The sequence below is a fragment of the Python bivittatus genome, unplaced genomic scaffold (assembly GCF_059951505.1).
Source record: "Python bivittatus isolate LINGU-HERP-01145 unplaced genomic scaffold, Pbiv_v1 ctg000320_np1212, whole genome shotgun sequence".
NCBI classification, from domain to species: Eukaryota; Metazoa; Chordata; class Lepidosauria; order Squamata; family Pythonidae; genus Python; species Python bivittatus.
The window spans coordinates 11,306,010-11,321,958 of record NW_028277052.1 but is presented as its reverse complement, the minus strand read 5'-3'; the positions used below and the strand labels follow the sequence as shown (position 1 = coordinate 11,321,958).

At 39.7% G+C, this 15,949-nt stretch overlaps 1 protein-coding gene across 2 annotated transcripts in view; it reads left to right on the top strand.

The window, feature by feature from the left end:
- PKNOX2 (PBX/knotted 1 homeobox 2) overlaps positions 1–15,949 on the top strand; it is a 268,356-nt gene that overhangs the window by 17,491 nt on the left and 234,916 nt on the right. For both annotated transcript variants that reach the window (XM_088139092.1, XM_088139091.1), the window contains exon 2: positions 8,822–8,890. The gene's annotated coding sequence lies outside the window, so the exon portion shown is untranslated. The remainder of the gene's footprint in view (positions 1–8,821; positions 8,891–15,949) is intronic.

The window sequence follows — 15,949 nt, the reverse complement described above, 5'->3', positions numbered from 1 at the left end:
ATTTCTTAGCCTTACTATTCCTTACTTCCTTTCTGCACAGTGCATAATGTTGTTTACTCCAAAAAAGGGTTAGTGTAATGGCTTGTGTACCTGTCTGTGTTTCTCACAGCCTGGTTTAGGCTGGATAAATAATGTGCAGTGGTGGGGATGAATTATGAGAGGAGAAATGGTGGAATGTAAGTCTAATACATAGCAATAAACCATCATCATCCTTGTCTCCACTGTACAGCATGGTTTCAAAACAGAACATTGTCTATAATTTTGTCAGCTTTTGAAAAGCACACATTCACACAATAACTAATTGCAGCAGTGATATCTCCACTGCCTTGATTTTTGATTGTGTGCTTTCATCCTACCGTATCTCTGTAAGTTGGGTTTGAATGTGACTATTGTAAACCTGTTGTGTCTCATTTTCTACGAGCTAAGTCACAGAATCTCTCATGTTTATGATCTGTGCATGGATATATGTTTATAAACTGAATAAATTGAATTGAATAAATTCCTGAAATTATTCCATAATCTGCCTATTGAGTTCAAAGTGAGCAGGTCAGTATAGAAGGCATTCAGAGGCCTCTCTCAGTTGTGTGTTGTATTTCTATGGATCACCAAATATGAGTATGATTTCCAAGGATAATACCTTAATTGGACGATGAACTGTAAATTGTCTCAGAGTCTGTAGGATGTCTCAAGCAATTGTCTCTGCCAGATAATCTCTTCAAAGCTTAAAAAGATTTAAGTTAAATATATTGGTTCCAAATATGCTGTGGTCTGCTATTATAGCTAGATATAGTTGAACAAAAGAATCTCATTTACAGGTTCTGATGAAAAGCCAACTTTCTAAAACAACCCCAAAATTTGCCTTAAAATTTGATATCTTGATGGTCACGTGTGATCTCTGATTTTTTTTTTAAATGTTGTTTTTCAATCTGGAGCTCATAACTAATTTGGAGCCTAAAACTAATTTGTTAATGGGGTTATTTGCCATGAAAGCTTTTGTGTCAGCTTGCATCTGTGAGATTATTCAAGTCCCCATGGATCCTACTAAAAATTCATATGACTCTGTAGCTATTGCTTGCCCTTGAAAGGTTCAAGTGTAGCCAGAGCAGCTAAGGATGAATTGGCAAAAACTGAGTGGTCGTCTCCTTCTGGAGTGTATTCATGCCATGCTTGATATTGTATTTGGTCTAGATCATGGATTCTGGAATTCTAAGAATTGGTTGTGCTTTGCTCAAAAGATCATCCCTGAAGCAACAGCTATCTGAGGACATCATATTCAGACAGCCCTGAAACTTCACTTTCCTGACATTCCCAATGGTACATTTGTGCAGATTGTATACTTAAGGATGTTACGAGAAGAGTCTTCTTTTTAGGGAATAGTATGTATTGCTTCACTACTACTAGTAGTAGTAGTTCCTAGTAAACTATTCCAACTAGGAACTTGATTTTGGCTCTAAAAGCTGACCGATGATGGCACTACTGAAGCCTTTCTATTATTTAATACAGAACTGGAGACTCTGAACTCAATTCTGCCCAAAAGTGTCTGAAGGTATCTCATCTGGAAAGGCTGATGTAGATGAAGTACAGCATGACTGTGCCAGTTAAAATTTGGACATTTTCCTTCCCCCTCCCATTTGTTACTCTTTTGTGCAAATTTAAGACCATTATGAGGAGAGCATAAATATGGATACTGTCATTGTTCAGATCACTAGGGACCAACCCTGACATTCTACATTCTTCTAGTAACCTGGGCAGTGGACAAGCAGTTGCTAAGCTTGGGCTAAGAATTTCATGTGGGAGGACATTAAAAACAGAAGAAGCAACCAATTGCCAATGTCCACTAGGCTGAATGGCCCCAAACCAAACTGAAGCAAACTGACTTGGAGCTCACTTCTTGCTTTAAATTCCTATCATATCACCAATGCTTATTTTCTTCTGTTTGCCCAGCTGCTACAAAATCCAATATTCTTATGCTGTTCCACATTCCCCAGACTCATCCATGAAAACAGCATAGTGATAACACACAAAGGGTAGAAAAGGTCCTGGTGTGGGAATGGAGAGGGAATAGTCCTTATTTTTTATTGCAGAAGAGTCAGAAAATAGGCAGAAAGATTCAAATCTATATCCGCTAGAACAGTGTTTTCAGCAACTTTAAGATGTGTGGACTTCAACTCCCAGAAGTTGGCTGGGGAATTCTGGGAGTTGAAGTCCACACATCTTAAAGTTGCTAAGGTTGAAAAACACTGCACTAGAAGAAAACTGCCTAGCTTGGGGACCAGGATCACATACGGTTCATGAAAGCCTCCACATGTTGCTGCAGTATGATAATTTTTCGTGTGGCAGGCATTACATGTATGAGGAAGATCCATATGAACTGTATTTAAATAATTCCATATAATTTGAATTAAATGTTATTTTTCTCCTTTTTTTTGGAATATACTACTTGGGATATCACTTGAAGGCCATGTCTTGCAGTAGAAGTAGGGGAGGTTTGAAATTGCATAATGACTTGTTTTCTGCTGTGAGTCTAAAACCATTGTGACTGTAATTTCTCCATCACTTGGACAGGGAAGCATGTTCTGAGCAGAACTGCAGGAGATGATCTCTTGCGGAGAAGATTGGCCTTTAAAGAGCCCAGGTGCTCTTTTTATGACCATCAGGTTTATTAAAACATGGGAGGAGGGGAAGAAGCAGCTTGTAAGGGGACCTGCCATATCTCCTTCAAACCTATCATAACAACAATCTGTTGAGAGGTGGGTTTTCTTGTAATTTACTAGTAGCTCTCAAGTAAAATGCACACAAAGATCTGAATGTGGAGCCCTTGGGGTTCTCTGAGCTTGGTTCTTTTCTTGCAGTCTGAATGTAGGTGGTGGATGTGGCTTTCCTGGGAGTGCAGAAACTCAAACAGTCAAAAGATCTTGGCAAAGAAGGCCAGAATGTTGTCGTCGTCATTATTTTGTGTATAAGAGCCACTGTAATGAAATACAACTTTAGTGGATTACAGTATACAAGTACCTCTAGTAATTTTATGTGTGTAGCTTTCAACTTTAATGATGTGTTGCAAAGCCTATGAAAACAAAACTAATGAAAATCTATTTTTGTCCAGCAAGTGTGTCCTCTGTTCCCATTTTTCCCAGTCACAACGTACAGTAATGCTTTGTCCTGTCAAAAAAAAAAAAAAAAAGGAAGAAAAAGAAATGAAATGAAATCCGCTTTGGAAAACAAGTCATTATGCAATCTATTGCCTCTCCATTTTGTCTATAAAATATTAATGAATAAAAATCTCCCGGATTATTTTTAGATGTATTGTTAAAATAAGGGAGTTTATTTCACAGTTAAAAAAACGCTAAATAAAAATATGTTCAGGAAACCTTTTGAGTCACGCTTAAAATTGAAGCAGTTGAACTTAAGAAACTGACCTATAATTATTTTCTTCTTGAAGCTTATTAATGTAAGAGATTCTTACCACATTCAGAATTAAGGATTTAAACATGATTTTGAGCTTAAACCTTTTTGCCGCCTGCCTGCTGTGATGGAAAATTGGCCAAGGTTGGGGGAGGGAGATGGAAATGGAATTTTGACTTTTATCCTCGCATCAAAAGTTGCGTGCAACGGCAGGGTGAAATAATATTAAAAAATCTTCAAGGTAGTGGCAAATCTTTATTTCTCTGCCTTGCTTTTTGATTGTGCTTTTTGGCTGGAGATGCCACTTATGTGAACATGTGGCCACCACTAGTCTATATTCAATCAGCTTGTGTATATCTGGAGTTGTTCTAGGAGCAAGAAGCAGGGAGACCCAGGTTTAAGTCCACCCTCAGCCATGGAAGTTCAATGGGTGACTTTGGGTCAATCTCTCTCCCTCAGCCCAGCCTAAAGTTGCATGCCTTCCTTTCTTTGCTGCAAATGTCTGAATGACCACTAAATAATGGCAAAGAGTTAGTTTTCTAACTCTTATTTTTGCTTTCATGTAATGCATGGTGGTCCTTTGGATTTTTGCAGCAAAGATATGGTAGGTCTATCAAATCTATGGTGGTCATTTTACAATGGCTATTATTTCCTATAGTGAACTGCTTGTGTGACAAGATTTAAGAAGTGTGACACTTTGGTATGCCCACCAAAAGTAAAATTAAATGCTTCTCACAGCCAATTATAATATTGAAGACAACAATCCATAATATGTTTCTGGGAGTGGTTAATGGTAGGAACCACTCAACAAGCCACAGCTCATTCTCTCTTAGTCCCTTCTAAATTTATATTTCATTTTCATGGTATTATTTATGAGAATCTTGCATTATAACCATCAGTAGTGGGTGATCCCACATCTATAACTTATTGGGAGATTAATCTCTCTCCTTCTCTTCTAAAGATATATTATTTTTAAGTTTGTTCGAAGGCACTTTATAGCTTTGTAAAGCCCTTAAGATGTTTTCTTAAAAATGCTACTATAAGCATATAGGGCTAGTTTTAGAATTGCAATTACAAGCTTCTTTATCCCCCAGCAAATTTCCACTGTGACGGTGGATGTAAACTGTTTCAGACATTTTAATGCTCCTAAGCAGTAAATCCAGGGGAAAGAAAAGGTGGGAGGAAATGCAAGCACCTCAGTTTGTGAAAATGAGAGATGTCACTTCTTAATGTATGTGACAAATAAAACTCTGTGAAATCGCTTTGCATCTCTCAGTGGAATACACACTCACAGACACACACACATAGAGGTATGCCTTTCAGTCAGTCTTGACTCCTGGCAACTACATGGACAAGTCCATGCAATTTTCTCGGCAATATTTTTCAGAAGTGATTTGCCCTTACCTTCTTCCTGGGGCTGAGAGAGAGTGAGTGGCCCAAAGTCACCCAGACTTTCATGCCTTAGGCAGGACTAGAACTCATGGTCTCCTGGTTTCTATCCTGGTGACTTTAACGCCTACACCAAACTGGTTTATATATGCTGTTAATTTCTCTCCTGTGTATATACACCTACATAACACCTTTTCTTCTTGTAAGAGCAATAAACCCGGTCGCAAAGTAAAGCTTGTTGTCTGTTTCCTTATCTCTAAATGCTTTTATTTACAGTTTTCTAAGCTTACATTTCAGTCGAAGAGAATATATGCAGCTCAGGGTTGAACTGTGGAGTCCTTGGTGCTCTCTGAGCTCGGCTGTTTGCTTGCAGATGTTTCATTACCTGACTAGATAACATCATCAGTGCCCATCAGAGCACTGACAATGTTACCTAGTCAGGTAATGAAATGTCTGCAAGCAAACAGCCAAGCTCAGAGAGCACCAAGGACTCCAAAGCTTACCTTTGTTTTCATTTGTATACTGCCAAGATCAAATGATTCCTAGCAGTTTGCACCTAATGTTCTAGGAAGGCACATGATAGGCATTTTAATATAGGCACTGAATTAAGTGTGGCTGAACCACACAACTCCCAATATCTCCTTTTGTTGGCCAAGTTGCCTGGTGCTTCTGGAATGTATAGTTGACTAACATCTGGAAGAGACCACAGTTACTAAAGCTTCATCATTAGGTGAGCCACAGTATGTAAAATTTCCATTTCTTAACTTTATAGCCATCCTTCATTTCACAATTGAAACTGAGGCAGCATGAATAAAGTTTTCACCGTGAAAAGCCTTCATTTGGTTAGCTATGGTTTCTTGGTATTCTTAGTCAAGAATACAATCTTTAAAGGTTTCTTAAAGAACCAAGCTGTCAGACAGGCCTTAGCTCAACATTTCTGTAGAGAAGATGCTTTGAAGGTATTGAAGAAGATTAAAGGTGCTGTAGTTCTACACATAGGTTAGGTTCCATGTTTATGAAAAGTTCTTTGTCGGTGTTGGAGAGGAATGTACTGAGAAAAGTAGTCGGTAGAGGTGATTGCATGCAGAACATTACAAACTTCTGATGATACTGACAGAGTGACCTTACTATATCTGACACTTTTTTAAAGGATATTATGGATGTTTTGTATCCTCTCTTGCTTGAAGTCTAATTCAATAGTGATAGATTGGCCCATTCAACTCCATTAACCTGGATTCCCCAAAGGTTTCCTGTTCCTTCAAAAGACTCTATTCATCTCCTTGCTCTTGGAATTCCTTCCCAGATGATTCAAAATCCCTCCTGAAAAGCCCACTATGTCCACTGCAGTTTTGCACAACTCTAATCCCTGCATGTTGTCCTCCACTTAGTGCCTTCTGGCTGTGGCTCCCATTGCTGCCAGCCAACGCCTGTGATGGCTGGAGATGATGGCAATGTTTGGTACAACATTTAGAAGGATCCACAGCAGTCATGTGTGCTGTAAGTGCACATCATATAAATGAATATGTCTTCTGTTTTATGCCAGCCTTGTGTTTCCACCCCTTCGTTTATCTCCCTTACAAAGTCCACTCTGGTAGGGCTCTGTCTTTTTCAATTTCATAGCAAATTATGAATACTAGTGGACTGGTTTTGTGATTACCACTTTCCTTTATTCTTAAAAGATTTCTTACCTCCTACATACAAAACAAAATATCCTGGGTTGTAAATTATTATTATTATTATTATTATTATTATTATTATTATTATTATTTCCTCCTCTTCCTCTTATCAGATAGGATCATTTAGACCAGTGTTTCTCAACCTTAGCAACTTTAAGATGTGTGGACTTCAACTCCCAGAATCCCCCAGCCAGCAGATTCTGGGAGTTGAAGTCCACACATCTTAAAGTTGCTAAGGTTGAGAAACACTGATTTAAACTTTTTCAATCCAATTCCCTCTCTGTGCAGGAATGCAAATGCAAATGAAATGTTCGCAATGGATGGCTCTTCTCCTTATATATTTTCTTACCAGTATGTTTGCATTCGTGCAGAAAAAGTCTGGCAAGTTTCCTCTAGTACATTTTGTATGTTGGTTTCCTTCTAGCTTAGCAGCAGATCCAACTCCCTAACTGCAGTGATTAATTTAACAGTATTAAAAAAAAAAAAACCCTCAAAACTGGAGTATTTTGCCAGCTGAGCCACTTTCCCTGTGCATGAATTTTTGTTTGTGAACTGTTCTTGAAAGACCTTGTTTTAGGATCGTTTAGGACCATTTTTAAATGCATTTTTTAAAAGCGTTTGCAAAGAGCAAGAAGTATGTTTGGCAAAGGTGTAATCTGAATGAGTACAAAGGGAGAGGAAAAGCTATTTGGATTTAAATAAGGCAGCTGTAAATCCAAACTTATTACACAACATTGACAGGAACTTCCATCTCTCCTTCCACCTCTCCTCTGAAGAGACCCGGCACCAACGATCAGTGAACTGGAGGGAATATTAATTGATTTAACCTGATATTTATATTTTATTCCAAAAATGTACTTTGTTTTCATTGCTTGTGATTATTGAACACGGATGACATTATCAGACGTTTGCATCTTACGACAATATTTTTACTTTCCCATTTGTAGGTTTAATTTACTTTCTTAATGCGATAAAGTATCAGATAAGGAAAGAATCCTTGCAAATATGGCAGACCGTCAGTATCTTTACAACTAATAATTAGGAGGCTGCTTTTATATTGCCCCATATCCTACAAGACCATGCTATAGTTTGTTTCATAGTAGTTTAGCTTAGTGTGTTGTGCAAATCCGATTGTTGTAATTTGCAAGCTGTGCTTTATGATCAAATGCAGTGTTTCTCAACCTTGGGAACTTTAAGAGGTGTGGACTTCAACTCCCAGAATTCCCCAGCCAGCCATGCTGGCTGGGGAATTCTGGGAGTTGAAGTCCACACCTCTTAAAGTTCCCAAGGTTGAGAAACACTGATCTAATGTGTTGTATGAACTCAGCTGATTGTGGGTCCTTCAGTAAGCTATTATTAACCAAACCATAGTATCTCAGTGTGAAGCCAGTTGCTGATTGGCAGGAAGGTACCTTCCCAGCTCCTCCTAAAGATTTTAGGAACTGAATTGGAAGTCTCTATAGATCATGGGGCTTTCTTGATTCTGGTTCTTGCTGCATGATTTACAGATTGGTTGACTTATCTATGACTGACTGGTCCTTCCAATATGGGTTGGCTGACAAACAGAAGCCTAGGCTGACTTGTTGGAAGAGATTCCCTCTGTATATGGGCTGGGTTCACACATTATTTTAAGGCATGGTCTGACCATGGCTTATTGAATAACTCACAGTCGATTGAGTCTGGTCAACATTCTAAGCACAGGCTAAGCCAACATCAAGTAAACCATTTTGGCTTTTCATATTTTTGGCAATTTGAAGTGAGTAAAGTTCCAAACAAGGGTGGACATGAGCCTAGAGCTGCTTTTGCAAATTGGGCACCCACCAGTTCCCATGCTGGCTGAGAGTTTTTAGAGTTTCAATCTCAACACATCTGGAGACACCAGGATAGAGAAAGTTGACCTTAAATATGTAATGGCTGAGACTCAACTGATTTATTGGATCAGAACTAAACATGCTGTCCTTTCTCTTACTTCCTCTTGCAGGTGCACAATCGCTTTGATTACCTTTCGGAGCTTTTTGTTTGCACAATCTAATACTGGTAGGAGGGTGATGTTGTTGCTTCAATAGTTAACAGCCCTGGTAGGCCCTGATCAAGTTTTTGCTCACCCCAGAACTTGTGAATGAAACCTGATTACATTTGCAATCTACAAAGGTTTGCCAGGAAGCAGAGCTCCCAGAGCACAGTGGCCAGAGTGCACAGGGGGAAGAAATATCATCATCTTGATCAGTTCTGAAACAAATTTGGGTGGTGGTAGGAGAGAGACCTTTAATAAAAAAAAAAAATGCTTTTAACAATTGCTTTGAATTTTGTATCCCAACTTGAATTATTTTTTTTTCTTTTCCTTTTTCAAATAGCATTTGCAAACATGGATTCTATTGGTCCTAGGACTGGTAGGAAAAAGGAAGTCTAAACTCTTAACTTTGGTAAGTTACATTTTAACAGGACTAGGTGATTTAGAATGACTCTTATAGTCCCAACTGTAGCAGCAACAGTTCTTCTTGAATGCCCTTTGTTAAGGTTGCCTCAGTGTCTTTTCATTTATAAAAATGTGTTACCTACATTTCATCATGGAAACACAATCCCAAAGTGGGCTTGGTGGGCACAAGAGAGCAGGTATTTTCTGGTGGCCACAAAAACATGGAACTTCTACTCTCTTTAGTCTCTGAGTTTTTCATTTTGCATCGCCTCATATTTGTCTGCATGCAGCAATCTGTAGGCAAGTTTTACAATCTTTTGTTTAAAAAAAGTCTCATTTGACGGTGTATTAGACACATTTCTCAAATATATGACTCTCATATATTAAATTATGGTTTGCTTAATCATTGTTTATTGAATAAAATCTTCATTGACTGGGTTTGCACAACACATTGACCTATATTGGTTTGGGAATCATAATAACTGGGTTCTTACAACATGCTCAACCGAAAGCTGGTTAGCCACATTGTAGGTAAAACAACATGCGAACCCAATTATGGCCTGTATGATTGCCTATGTGAATATGACATCTTTGGGTCTTCCCTTGTTCTTTTGTGAGCATGGCTTGGTGAACCCATAGCTTAGAGATGACAAAAAAAACCCTTTAAATAATAGATAGGATTGCTGTGCGTGCAAATGTATATCACAGCAGCCTGTTTAAAGTTGCTTTATAGTTGGATTGTTTTTAATATGTTAGTTGGATTTCATCTATCACCTTGAGCACCTGGTATTAGAAGGGTGCTAAATGAGTGAATAGAATCAGTCAATGTAATCTCACATCCTTCTGCTAGATAAAGCAACCATGAAAACTGCTCATAAGCAAAGATACAGAAAACATTTCTAGAGATGTAAACATCATGCCTAACCTTACCATTTTGGGATGACCAATATGATTAGCAATCAGCCATTTGAATAAGTGTCCCAACCACTGGAACTTGTGGATTTCCTTTAGCTTTTACCCTGATTTCAATCGAAGAAAAGCTTGGGTTTGTAAAATAACAGTATGCCCCAACGGCTGATTTCACACAACACTCTAAACCCACGTTAAAAGAATGCAGTTGCTGTGTTCACTTAAGCATGCTGTGCTCAAGCAAATAAGTGATATTATGCATGATTGAAGGTACTGGCCTGATTTCCACAACACGTTCAACTATTAAGTATTCATCCTCATTTTAGTCTGTTCTGCAAACCCAGCTATCTTGTGACCAAGGTGTTCCTAGAGATGAAGAAAGCAAATCAGAAAGAAAGAAAAAATCATAATCCCCTCTCATAGTGTTTCGTTTTTGTATAGCTCAAAGTGGACCTTGATGTCCTATTTCTTTAGCAACAGGGTTCACACCATTTTTCTTGGGTGGCCAATTCCACCATCTAATAATAGTTCTTTCCATTACGTGATGCTCCCTGCTACCAGATATTACACATTTATGATATGATTGGTATCCTTTTCCATCTCCCTTTTCTCTCTCTCCAATCTCACATACACAGCTTTTTATAGCCCACGGAATAATTCCTTCTCCATCCTCCAGTGTGGATAGCTTCAAATATCTCTTTCTAGAGAAGGAAGCAGTTGGGGCACAGTTGGAGTTTTCTCTGTCCGTCCCCATTCCACAATGCCTCAACCCAAACATCTCTCAGAGTGCTGTGACAGAGACTCCACAGAGAATTTGTACCAAATAAAGTTCTTACACTAGAGCAGTGTTTCTCAACCTTGGTGACTTTCAGATGGGTGGACTTCAACTCCCAGAATTCCCCAGCCAGCCATTCTGGGAGTTGAAGTCCACCCATCTGAAAATTGCCAAGGTTGAGAAACACTGTACTAGAGGGTACTTAAGTGAACAATCTGGCTTCATAGTAAAGCTAGCAAGATAGCTGGAATGCAGCCAAGGTTTTTTCAAGGTAGGTCACCATATTGTTTCCTTCCCTATAACCATTTCTGTTTGGATTTTGCTGTACAGAAGACCATTTCCCCCCCCAGGTTGATATTCCCGGGGATAGCTCTGCTTTTATCTCTGTGTGAATTACAGAAAGCTTTTCACTCAGAATTAATTGTACCCTTAGAGGGGCTTAGCGCACAATCTCTAGTCTATGATCTTCCCTTGTCGAGTCGGTGTCCCTGCGTGCCGTGACTTTGGAAGGCGTCGTTGGGGTGGGAGCCATGAAGTCCTATTGTTGGAAAATTTGGCATATGGCCGAGAGCTCTCTGCATAGGGCAGCCTCTTACTGCAAAATGGTCTCCCAGATGAACGCTGTACACACCCCGCCTCCTCCAGATGGGGGGCCTTTTCATTTTAGGCTTAAGTCAATTGCTCCGATTCTGTGGGCACGCTTTCTCAGTAGGGGGACGCGAGTTGTTCAGTGCTGTGTGTTAGTGAGAAGAAAGACTGTCCCTGTTTGATCTTCTCAAGTTGCCAACCCCTTATTTTTAGAAGTGAAGACAAAGTCAGCTCCTTTATGTGAAGTGTTGAGAAATAGCACCTGCAATGCAGGATGCTCTCAAAGTTTCTTTCTTTTTCTTTTAATCGGGAAGGGGGCTCATATAATCTTTTTTTTCCTTTCTCTCTCTCCCTACTTATTTTTTGTTCCCAGTCAGTTTGTCTTTTAGTAGTCACTTCTTTAAAAAAATGTAGAAGTGCCTTTTGAAAGCCTCTCTGCTTAGAAACAATGCTGGAGAGAAAAACGATAAATATATTCTGCATATTCCAGTTGTGTTTAGGAAGGAAGGAAGGGATGGGTGCCTTGGGTACCTACTGGCTGGTGTCCTTGTGATATTGCCAGCGCACTTCTCTACTCACCTCCAGACAGTTTTAAAATGTATGTTATTTTTCTCCTTTATTAAGGAGAATACAGATAAAAAGCAGGTATAAGGCACGTTCGGGGGCCCTGGATGCTCATGCTCTTAGAAGACTAAAGAATTATTATTTTGTTAAAATTTAGCGGTGGTTGTTGGCCCCTTTCTGTTTAAATCTGATTTCCTTTTCAGTCTTTCCCAACGTTTCCCTTCCTTGCTGCTCAATGTCAGCAGCTATTTATTCCATGGCTGTGTCCCCATGCACTTAACCGTGGCACAAAGATGCCCTGGCAATATTTATTTTCCCTCTTGTCCCACAATGCTGTCCTTATCTTGTCCCAGCCTTTACCTTCTCATTAGCTGTACCGTCTTGAAGGACATTACAATACTGTCCGTCAACAACCTCAAGGTCTATAAAATTGGTAGGCTTTTCCATGCAGTTCCTTGGAGGGAGAACCAGTGGCTGCCAGTGACTTGGGAACACAAGTAGCAGAGATCAGGATAGAGATCAGCAGTGAGGATAGCAAATGTCATGTTTCCCCCTCCAGCTGGGTTGATAGCAAGCCTCTCTCAAGTGGAGAATGGCTCTTAAGAGAGAAAGGGAACTGGCAAAAAGGGAATGAATATAAAGGGAGGCCAATAGCAGAAGGGGAAGTAAGAAAAAGTAATCCAACTTTTTATTGTTTAAAGCCTATTAACGATCCCCAGGAAAAGCAACATAAATAACAGAAGCCAATAACCAGCCCAAATCATGACTGATCTTTACTCCTGTATTAGTCCATGCATCAGTGTTGACGCAGCCTGGATGGGAAAGGCAGTGTTGAAATGTATATAATAAATATAAGAACCTGTACAGTTGGCTGCAAAGGGAGGTTTATCACCCCAGTGTAGAACTGCTTGCAATTTTATATACCTTTTCACCTCTTATTTCTGCTTAGAATTACTGCTGTAATGGATTTTTCTGAAGGATGGGGTGCAATTTGGGTGAGCTGTGCAAATCTAACTCTGCTTGAACTACGGCAAGCATAATTCAAGGTGGGCCCAGTCCAGGTCACTTTCTGCAGCTCCCTCCCATCTACCTTGGTTCTGCTATACATTTCATGGAGGCAACCTTCCATCTCATCTCCTGTGCAAACCAATAGAGACCACTTGCTGGGAACAACAGCATCGGTTGGGCACTGAGAGAAACAAAATGCTGGACTAAGGTGATCCTTGATCTGATCTATTCATCAGCCCTACTTCTTGCATAAGTGATGATCTACTTATAGGAGCCCTCTTGAGGAAAATAAAGTTGATCTTGTTGGGATAAACTTGCAGTCTATTGCAGCTCCTGATGGGGAAACTGTTACCATGGAAGACAAGGTCATATCCAAAATGGGGGAAAAATGTTTTTTCTACCAATCAGTCAAGGTTTTTAAACAGTGAACAAAGCATTACCTCCTAGTTTTTAGACATATAGCATGTTTTTAAAGGAATGACTTGAAATACTCATCTTAGAATCAGTGCTGCAGAACAACTGTTGTTCTGTAATGGAATGCTTTGCAGATGGAAAAGCCACACTATCTGCAGAAAAGCTGGGAGATACTACTTCCCAAGACCAGATAAATTCTGCCAGCCAGAATTTGAAACCTCCCTAATCTCAAGCTTTCCATACTGGCTGGGAGTTGAAGTCTAGCCCACCATGAAAGCCCACATGAAAGTTATAGGGAGAGAATGGCGTAAAAATAAGCACATTTTTTGTCAAGCTAAGGACCACATTTAGCATTTGAGTGGCATTTTATTTATTTATATTTATTTATTCGAATTTATTACAGCCACCTAACTCCAATGGATTCTGGGTGGCGTACAAAACCAAAAAATCCATAAAAACAGTTAAGATATAAAATCATACAGCCCAGACTAAAACAATCTTAAAAGCAACACAAATAAAACAGCCCCCCACTTCCCAAAAAATACAATAATATGTTAACCCCAGGCCTGGGAACCAAGCCAGACTGTAAGAGCTTTCTTGAACCCTAGCAGAGAGGGCACTGTCCTTATCTTTGAGGGGGATGCTGTTCCAGAGGGTGGGGCCCATGACAGAGAAGACATGCATGTCCCCTCATTAGCTTAATTTAATTTTAAATCCAATTAACTCTATGGAATTTTAGTACAATTGCTGTTTATGTAATATCAGTTGCATTTTTTTTTTAAAGGGAGACTACAATTAAGGGGCAACATTTTGAGGGTCTTTGGGGGGGGCAGATTCTGTACCCTGATGTAAAATTGATTGATTGATTATATGCCATCAAGTTGTCGACTCTTAGTGACCGCATAAATATTCTCCATGACAATCTGTCCCGAACCTAGTCTTTCAGGTCTTCCAGTGGTCGATGTAAAATAGAACAGGGTAAATAGACCTGTGGTTTAATTTAGAACAAAGTATTTTCTAAGTGTGTGTGTTTGTGTGTGTGTGTTATATTCACTGATAATACAGTACTGTGGGCAGATGAGTTTTTCCTACCTAATCTTCTTTTGAGGGGAAAAAAAAATCATCTGAAACAGGGTCATTTTCCCGTCTCCGGTAAATTCAGGGAGTCTTAATTCTTATCATCGCATTAATAATCTGCACCTCCTCAAATGCACACCTCACCTTTGTTCCACAAATAACCTAGATGATGCAGAGATGTGTTGCGAGCTGCGGCAAGCATCCGAAAGACATATCTGTTTTAACTTTCCTGCTCGCCTGGGGATGGGGGTTAGGAATAGCAAGCAGTGAAGGAGAATTCTGTTGGACATATTCGTCAGATTAGCTTAAGCCAGGCCCTCCAGGAAAAAAAGCAAATTAGAATTTTTGCTTCTCGTTGAATAGCGGGAGGTGTGGTGCTTTAGCAAACCCCTCGTATCTCCCAATAAGCGGCAGATACCATATTGATCTCGGGTTAATCCTCATTCTTTTGTTCTCCACACTTTGCTTCTGCATTTATTTGTTTGTCTTTCAGGTCTGATATTTCACTTTGCCAGTTCCCTGCTGGGCTGGTATTTGGAACTGGTTCACAAGCTGCTTTTCTTTGGGTTGATTATGCGCCTGCTCCAAAATATTTATTTATTAAAAAAAAATAAATCAGGAGTTTGGGAGGGAGGGTTCCCTTCTAACAACCTCGTCATTGCTGGTCCAAGAACCTGGCTGGGTTCCAGCAAGCTAGCCATGACATACAGGAGCCTTCATGAAACCAGACAGAATTAAACCCTTTGTTTCCTGTTTGCTTGACTAGCTTTAAAAAAAGGGTAAAAGAGAGAGAGAGAGAGAGAGAGAGAGAGCGAGGAGACTGGAGTTCTCAACAAGACCGCCTTTGTATTAATTTAATTAATCGGTTTGGTGAAGGGGGAAAAAGAGGATGGGAGTTTATGTAATAAATGCATGTTTTTTTAGGGGGTTAAGACAGTTGTGGCATACATAGAGAACTGATTTATGCTCCCTTTGCCTGCTGAAGTCTATGGATTCTTAGTGACTTAGAGTTCACCATTACAACCTTTATTTTTCCTCCCAGCTCTTACCAGTTTGAAAATGCTGGCATTTGTGTGTTAAGACTCCTGTGATAGCATAGAGCAGTGTTTCTCAACCTTGGCCACTCTAAGATATGTGGACTCCAACTCCCAGAATTCTGGGAGTTGGAGTCCACATATCTTAAAGTGGCCAAGGTTGAGAAACACTGGCATAGAGACTTTTCCAGTATAGGGACTGCTGTGAGTCTATTTCCAGGCTATCCCAAAACATTTTGGATAAGACTGTACCCCATCCAGGATGGAGGATTGCATCAGCTGGAAGCCAGTTTAGAATGGGGCACTCAAACTGTGCAATTTCCCCAACTCTAAATTTCAACCCTGTTTCATGCCTCTGCCAACATTTGTCATCTAAAGTATCCATCTCCCTCTACGGGTTGACTGTAGAGCGTGTTTATATTTCATGATGCAGTGATTCTGTGAAAATGATAACAAATGTTGGCTCAGCTCACTAAAGCCACTTGAGACAGAGGATCCTAAATATAGGATTTACTTCCTAAAGCCAGTATCGTCTCAACTTTGATTTATTTATTGGTTCTTTTTAAGTCAATTGCAATTTTCTAGGTAGGGTAGCAAGATTTTATTTCAAATTTAGATAGGCGCACAGGAGACAACACTTTCCCAAAGACGCACGCGAATAACCAGGCAATCCAAAAGGTTAAAAGTAAAATAAATA